The sequence below is a fragment of the Pseudophryne corroboree genome, chromosome 1 (genome assembly GCF_028390025.1).
Source record: "Pseudophryne corroboree isolate aPseCor3 chromosome 1, aPseCor3.hap2, whole genome shotgun sequence".
Lineage (NCBI taxonomy): Eukaryota > Metazoa > Chordata > Amphibia > Anura > Myobatrachidae > Pseudophryne > Pseudophryne corroboree.
The window spans coordinates 477,383,191-477,391,794 of NC_086444.1; the positions used below are offsets into that span (position 1 = coordinate 477,383,191).

The window sequence follows — 8,604 nt, forward strand, 5'->3', positions numbered from 1 at the left end:
TGATTGTTGTTTGTAAAGTGTTCAGTAGAGGGCACTACAGGAGACTGAGATTGAAGATTACTTTCATTCTTGTGGGCGCCTTAGTCTCATTAATCTTATTACAGGTAAGTGAAAGACGTAAATAAGCTAAAAAAAACTACATGCTGTACTATAAGTTACTAAACATGTCAGGTATTGCTGGCAAGGTTTATTTAAGCAAGGAAAACACTGGTTTGCAGGAATCTATGACCTGCAAACCGGATTTGTTTTAGGTAACAGGGTTGCCACCTAGCAATAGCAGGTGAGTTAGACAGCAAGAGGTAAATTTACTAAGATGGGAGTTCTATTTAAGATGGATGTTGCCCATAGCAACCAATCAGATTCCAGGTATTATCTTCTAGAAGGTGCTAGATAAATGAGAGGTAGAATCTGATTGGTTGCTATGGGAAACATCCCATCTTAAATAGAACTCCAAGCCTCCCAAAAACACTGAGGGAGAGAAAGTGAAATAATTTTCACTCCTCTCCCTGCACAGCTCCAGCGGTGAGCGGGCGCGCCCGCGGTCATGTGCACGCTATGTTTTGTGCACGTGCGCGGTCACGTGAGCATGCCCCCCCCCCACCGCTAATTATATTTTTCAGACGCTTACTGGTGACAAACCTGTCCCCACAACATATAGGAAGGCAGTATAACCTTCAAGCTTACTTACCCCTGGGTCAGTCACTGTAAGAGAACCACAAACAGGTAGTGCTTTGAAACCAGGAAAGATTTATTAAACTGTAAACTGACAGCCCTTTGGAAGGAATTGGGCCATGGCAATGGCTTTATAAACTGAATGCTGTAAGCAAAAGTAGTAGAAACAAAAAACTTGAATGAGTAGAGCCCTGTGCGACGTCTGGGTTAATTATTGGAGGTAGGACGAAGTCTACTTCTGTTCTTTATTGGCAGCTGCTTCCGGCTTCTTTTGGTCCCTCGGTGCGCCTTAGGGAACAAAAGGGGGGATATCAATATCCAGCAGAGTTCTCAAGAGGAAACAACAGACCTAACTATATTGGTGCAAACCAGGGGTGGGACGGGTGGATCGCTGTTGCTAGGTGGCAACCCTGTTCCCTAGAACAAATCCGGTTTGCAGGTCATAGATTCCTGCAAACCAGTGTTTTATTCTTCGGGAGGCTTGCCACCTAGCAACAGCAGGTGGGCAGACTACCACATACCTGGTGGTTGCTATGAAAAACTTGATCTTTTGCAGATCGGTTGGTCTCCAGTAGTGTTTTGCAATGGTATGGGCAGAGGACCATCTTGCTGCTAGCATAATTGACTGCAGAGGAATGCCTTTAGCAGCCACTCTTGTTGCAGCTGCTCTCCAAAGGGAATGGCTTTTCAAATGGTCTGTATCGATTCCCGCTTCCCTCATAGAGGCTACTGTCCATCCCTTAATAGTAGCGGATTTAGTGGGGCAATAAGGTTTTCTACAGGTGATGATGAGCTGGGTGATATTGTCCCTAATTGGTGCCGTTAGGGTAAGGTATGCTAATAAGCATAAAACCATGCATAGATTAAGTTCTGCGGGATATTGTATGATATTGAATTCGCCTATTGGGGTATTAAAAGAAGAGATTTTTGTATGCCCCTTAAGGATGATGTGGTATCCTGTTGGGGTGCGCGATAGCCATGGGTCTGAGATGTGAATAAGGGTACTTTCTGCCCCTCTTGCTGCTATAGCCAGAGCTAGTAGGGTTGCTAGTGTCCAAGTCTAGGGACATTTTTTTTTCGGGATAACGAGTCTGCTAGTTCATTTAGCTGACCTGGAATGTATCATGCGATAAGGATGATGTCTCTTTGAGTTGCCCATTGCCATATTTCTATGGCTTCTCTTCAAAGGGATATTGATTTGGTGCCTCCCATTCTGTTTATGTACAACACCGCTGTCGTATTGTCCAAACATAGCTGTATGCAAGTGTTCGTCATGTGTTTGGGAACTAGAGCTTTTAAAGCTAGTTTTGCTGCCCGTAGTTCTAGAATGTTTATGAACAACTGGGCTTCCTCAGCCGACCAAGTGCCCCTGACTGCTCTTTCTTGTGAGAAGCCTCCCCATTCTGTTAGAGACGCGTCTGTGGTTATTGTCATGGAGGGTGTGGGGTCTAGGAGAGGGCGAGGAGGAGGAATAGGAAGACTGTTCCATTGGGACAATTCTGTCTTCACTCTTTGGGACAGGAATATCATATCTGTATAGGTATATTGGGTATGAATTAGAGATTTGAGAAGACCCTGCATTTCTCTGCATAGTAGGGGTACGTTTCGAAAACCTGGGGACATCGCAATCATCTTCCCAATGATTCTCGCTCAGTCCCGAAGGGATAATCTGTTTGTTTTTTGTACAGTATATAAAGATTTGTGTCTAGCCATTTCTCTGGTGGGACCGCTAGAGAGAAAGAATGGTTATCCAGGTCGAACCCCAGAAATGTTAATGTTTTGGTTGGGGTAAGGATGGACTTCTGGGTGTTCAGAGTGAAGCCCAAACTGGATAACAGAGAGAGGGCTAGTTCTCTGTGTTTCAGAATAGTATTGAGGTCCGGGTGATCTAGTAATATGTCGTCTAAGTAAACGATGCACAGTACACAGTACACTCTGTTGGTGCAGATGGGATATTACCATTTTCATGACCTGTGTAAATGTATATGGGGGGTCATTCCGAGTTGTTCGCTCGTTATTTTTTTCTCGCAACGGAGCGATTAGTCGCTAATGCGCATGCGCAATGTCCGCAGTGCGACTGCGCCAAGTAAATTTGCTATGCAGTTAGGTATTTTACTCACGGCATTACGAGGTTTTTTCTTCGTTCTGGTGATCGGAGTGTGATTGACAGGAAGTGGGTGTTTCTGGGCGGAAACTGGCCGTTTTATGGGTGTGTGCGAAAAAACGCTACCGTTTCTGGGAAAAACGCGGGAGTGGCTGGAGAAACGGAGGAGTGTCTGGGCGAACGCTGGGTGTGTTTGTGACGTCAAACCTGGAACGAAACTGACTGAACTGATCGCAGATGCCGAGTAAGTCTGGAGCTACTCAGAAACTGCTAAGAAGTGTCTATTCGCAATTCTGCTAATCTTTCGTTCGCAATTTTGATAAGCTAAGATTCACTCCCAGTAGGCGGCGGCTTAGCGTGTGCAAAGCTGCTAAAAGCAGCTTGCGAGCGAACAACTCGGAATGACCCCCATGGTGCACAGGAGAGGCCAAATACCATGAAAGTCCACTGATATATACTGTCTTTCCAAGCAAATCTGAGAAACCGCCTGTGGTTGGAGTGAACCGATATAGAGTGGAAAGCTTCTTTTAAATCTTTTTTTATGCAGAAGCAGTCCCTTGTGAGTAGGAATGGGATGTCTGCGATACCCTCCATGCAAAACTTTTTTGTTTTTAGGTATCGGTTCAGCCCTCTGACATTTAACACTGGTCTTACAGAACCGTCTTGTTTTATTATTGGAAACATGTGACTTATCCAGCCGGAAACTGCTGAATTTGCTGGTTCTATTTTCCCCTGAAGCAGGGCTAATGTAAGTACCTCGTCTAGCTGAGGACTGCAATTCCTTGAACAAGGAATATGACTTATCTGGCGAGGGAACCAAATTAGGGGGAATAACAGGCCAAGCCGAATTGTTTTTAGCAACCATTTGTCTGTTGAACTCTTTTGCCATTCTGCAACGGCTTCATTGAGTGTTTTGTGTGGAACAGGGTGTGTGGGTATGCTTACCAAAGTTGTGACCTTTCTTGGAGTTGTTCCAGGTGTTTGAGGACGATGCTCTAGGGGCGTCATTTGTTCTGTTACCAAAGCCTCCTGTCTGGGCTCTTCTTGTGCCTTGGAAGTCTCGGGTCGGACCTGTGGCTCTCGAAGTCCGGCCCCCTTGGGGAAAGGGCCTTTTGAACTGCTCATTCCCTTTTTTAAGGTCAGAGAAAGATTTACGAGCCTTATACCGTATTTTTACTTCCTCAATGAATTGGGGACCGAAAAGGTCAGCATTATCCAAATTAGGGAATTCTAGTGACTTTGGAGCTAGATCTGCCAGACCTGTATAATCCTCCCATGGTGATTATAATATAAATCCCTTTGTAAGTGTGATGGTGTGTCCACTGTGTATTCTGATTGCCGTACCTGTTTACGTTCAGTCGTCCTGATCTTCGCAGAGAGGTAAGTATTATTAACGCACTCCAGACAATCGTTAGGTTGCTTTAAATAAACACTTCAATTTATTTTCTAATAACAGGGTTCAAAGATACCCTTCATGAACAGCTACTATTTGGCACATCAATACTAATAGCAACCAGTTCGATAGTACATCTCAACAGTTACTTACACAACAAAGGAACAAAGGGATTATATTTCACAGCCACTGGTAGTCCCAGTAGTTTTCTTTCCTGAAGGAGCAAAATGCTTTTAAGTTAAATGCAACAAAATAATTAGCTTTGAGCAGGAACAGGTAGATACACTTGCTATTGGCAACCTTACATAAACATTGCTATATGAAGCAGGCACTGGCAATAGATACCTTTATGTCTATATTAGACATGATACCAATCAATATTACCTCCCTGTAGTCTATACTGCGCAGTTTCTAATGGCCATAATGTTGGTGCACATGAAGTTTTTGTTAATTAATAGCATCCAATGTGATACACAGTAAGTGTCAACTCTTTGTATATTGTGAAGGATAATCCTGGTTAAATCCTCTATGCAGCTCTCTATCAAGTGTGGTAAAATCAAACTCCATATTACGCCATATTAACTGTTACTGACCAAATCCAGATGATGAAGCACTAACTGAGGCACTTGGTAGCAGGGATCTATCCTGAGGTGAATTGTATGCAACTGTCTGACGATAACAGCAAGTAATCTGGCTAGGCTGTACTGTGCTATCACTCTTTAGATGCCAATGGTGACCTACTGTAACATCAATTATTTGCATAGAATTTAGCTTGCTATATTTTGTATGAAAAATTTCCTTTACTTGAAAGTAAGGGGCGACGACAGCCGAATGGACGTGTCGGAGAACTACAAATCCACAGCTGGAAGATAACGAACAATTACAGTCTCTGCGCTGTTGTGACGGTAAGTCTGTCTATATGGAAGTCAAAGGTACTATATTGTACTGACTAAATCTTTCTCCTTGGCACGGTATATTACTGCTACATTAAGCCCAGGCAGCTTATTTAGCTAGGTGTGTTCATTAAATGTCACTTTAGGCTGAGTAAATGCGGAATTGTGAGGTGATTCGTTAAATCCCCTTCAGTGAGAGGTCACCCTATGTCACTGTCTCTGCCAGCCCCCCTCTAGCCTTGTATGGGGTGTCCGGAGCCGCCTCCTGCTCTCCCCTATTAATACATTCACTGCTCCAGCGTCCTCCAAGCTCCGTTCGGGTTGGCCGAGCACTCCAATGTCGCCTCGCTGAGGGCGTCTCTGGGGGAAGGTCTCTGGGGAGCAGTGCTTAAAGTGGGCCAGAACGGGGCGGAACTGCGTTCCGTCACCTCTGATTGAAGGCGGAACCAGTTCCGCCTCCATCCAGCCACTAGCATCTAGTCTCGGCTTTAGTGTGCACTTTAAAGCTAGCAGCGGCCACCAGCCAATCCTGCATCATGGGCGGACCGGCTGCCAATTAAAAGAAAGCAAGGCTTTCTTAAAAAATGTGTGTGCCAATCACGGCTCGTGGTCCACCAGCCTTGATTGGCGCACAATCAGTGCCAGAGTCAAAGAGCTTTTGATCAGCAGCCAGTCCACAGGAATGGCTGGCAGCCACTGACAACTTCAAACTACACTGCAGCTGGGACCCAGCCGATGCTCCCTGCTCCTCCTCCATCCCAGCCCCAGAGCGACAGAGGTGTGTCTCATGGAAATGCCAGGATCAGGAGGTGATATGGGGGGATGGGTGAGGCACAGGGGGTGAGATGGCAGAGTGAGGCACAGGAGGTGAGATGGGGGAGTGAGGCACAGGGGGTGAGATGGGGGAGTGAGACACAGGGGGTAAGATGGCAGAGGAGGTGATATGGGGGGGTGAGGTACAGGGAGTGAGATGGTGGAGTGAGGCACAGGGGGTGAGATGGTGGAGTGATGCACAGGAGGTAAGATGGGGGAATGAGAGGAGCAGGGGGTGAGGTGGGGGAGTGAGGCACAGGAGAGGTGCAGGGGTTAAGATAGAAGCAGAGGCTGAAGTGGTAACAGGGAGTGAGAGGAGCATGGGGTGAGATGGAGGAGTGAAGCATAGGGAGCGAGATGGGGAAGTGAGGCACAGGGGGTGAGATAGGGGAATGAGAGGAGCAAGGGGTGAGGTAGGGGAGTAAGACACAGGAGAGGTGCAGGGGTTAAGATAGAAGCAGATGCTGAAGGAGTAGCAGGGAGGGAGAGGTGTAGGGGGTAAGTAAAGGAGAAAAATATGCAGGTGATGAGATACAAAGGAGAGTATATAGGGAGTGAGAAGGTTACCCAGGATGAAGATATGGACACATGAGGAGAGTGACAGACAAAGGAAACAGAAGGGACACATAGAAGACATGAGAGTGGTGAGCAAAGGTTGTTCAACATATCCTGCTACATTGCGCACCACTCAAATTGTATGTGTGTGTGTGTGGGGGGGAACTGCTGTGGACATTTGTGTTTGTAAGTGGCACTGCTACTATGGGCATTGTGTGTAAAGGGTACTAATATGGGGGGCAATGTGAATATGATTGTGCTACTGTGAGGCGTTATTTTGAATTGGGGGGTACTATTGTGTGGCCACGCCCTTTCCTAATGAAGACACACACCCTTTTAGCATTGCGCGCCTTCGGCGTGCAGGTGGTGAGGCAGGCGAGTTCCCCCACCTCTCCAGGACCACTTTAAGCCCTGCTGGGGAGTGATCAGTAGCCCTGACAAGCATCTTCACTGATGGCTGTACTTCTGCTCACAGCTGCTCATTTTTCTGTCCCCAGTCACCTGACAGAAACCAGGAAAATCACTAGGTTTTCAGGAACAGCCCATCACAACTCCCTCTGCTCACAAATGGCTACCTCCCAACTGCCAACTGTCCCAGCACTCGGCTGTAACTGCCACAGCACAAGCCGGTTCCCTCCCTGGGATCCATACACCTCTTGCTGATCAGTCAGTGCACTAGTGCCAGGAGCAGCACTCAGGGCACAGTTACCCCTTTCCTTGCTGTAGTATTAATAGAGCTGCATTCAGTAGGGGAAGGGACACAAAAGTCACACTACAGTTTGTGGCAGCTATGATGGGGTGCCACATTGCCCACATGTGTTGGCTTCACTGGGTGCTTAGTCCCTGATTATACACTGCCACCAATGCATGTTGAGGCCACAGGATGGCTGAAGATATACCCCACTTCCCAATGTATGAAGGGATTAACATACTAGGCATCTTATGCATTTATATCTATATCTACTATTACAATCAGCATAGTCAGGGTGTTACACCTGCACTAGTAAGCCATCTAGACCCAGGGGTGTATCTATCCATTGGCCAGGATGGCACTCGCCAGGGGCGCCAGCCAAGGAGGGGGCGCCGACCAGCAGTGCCTCCCTCAGCCAATGGGTGGACTCATTTAGTAGTGGCATTGCATGGGCTGGTGGTTTGCACAGCAGCCCCACAGTGAAGAAACTCAAAATAAACTACTAGAATGCTTTTCTTAATATATCACTACATCACCACTACTATGTAGTGCGCATAGATAAATTTTCACTGCCATTAATATTTCATTATACCCCCTGGCCGTGGGTGGCATCGCCGGGTGGTGCCGCTCCTTGGCCGCGCCAGGCACTGCTTATATCTTCACATTGTGACAAGGATTACTGTGTGGGCATGATGTGTAAGGGGCACTAGTGTGTGACATAATGTGTATAAGGGGTTACTACTATGTAACGTAATTTGAATTGGGAGTAATATTGGCCCTCATTCTGAGTTGTTCGCTCGCTTGCTGCTTTTAGCAGCAGTGCAAACGCTAAGCCGCCACCCTCTGGGAGTGTATCTTAGCTTAGTAGAAGTGCTAACGAAAGGATCGCAGTGCTGCTACAAAAAAATTGTGCAGTTTCAGAGTAGCTGCAGACTTACTCCTAGCTTGCGATCACTTCAGACTGTTTAGTTCCTGTTTTGATGTCACAAACACGCCCTGCGTTCGGCCACTCCCCCATTTCTCCAGCCACTCCTGCATTTTTAGCTGGCACGCCTGCGTTTTTACACACACACTCCCTGAAAATGGTCAGTTACCACCCAGAAACACCCACTTCCTGTCAATCACTCAACGATCAGCAGTGCGACTGAAAAGCGTCGCTAGACCTTGTGTAAACCTGCATCGGCTTTTGTGAAAGTACGTCGCGCGTGCACCATACGCATGCGCAGAAGTGCCAGTTTTTAGCCTGATCGCTGCGCTGCGAACGAAAGCAGCTAAAGATCAACTCGGAATGAGGGCCTTTGTGCGGTCATGCCCCTTTTTTGCACATGCACCTTCCCTATTTCGAATATGGGGGGGGCACCAGTCCCTTACTTTGCCAGGGGCGCCAGGGACCCTAGATACACCTCTGTCTAGACCTGTGGGTATTTGTGATATGATTAAAGGTCTGGCCTATAATCAGCATTGCTCTGCTAATGGCCTTAAG

General features: G+C 46.9%; 1 long non-coding RNA gene across 3 annotated transcripts; it reads right to left on the reverse strand.

Moving 5' to 3' along the window:
• Positions 1 to 727: 727 nt before the first annotated feature.
• LOC134908432 (uncharacterized) lies at positions 728 to 7,012 on the reverse strand. 3 transcript variants are annotated; one of them, XR_010175787.1, is made up of 4 exons: positions 6,763 to 7,012; positions 4,323 to 4,383; positions 3,722 to 4,139; positions 728 to 960 (listed from the first exon to the last, which is right to left on the reverse strand). It is a non-coding gene; the product is annotated as an uncharacterized LOC134908432 (long non-coding RNA). The 3 variants fall into 3 exon arrangements; XR_010175786.1 differs by having other exon boundaries at positions 3,722 to 4,144; XR_010175788.1 differs by lacking the exon at positions 3,722 to 4,139.
• Between the last annotated feature and the right edge of the window lie 1,592 nt (positions 7,013 to 8,604).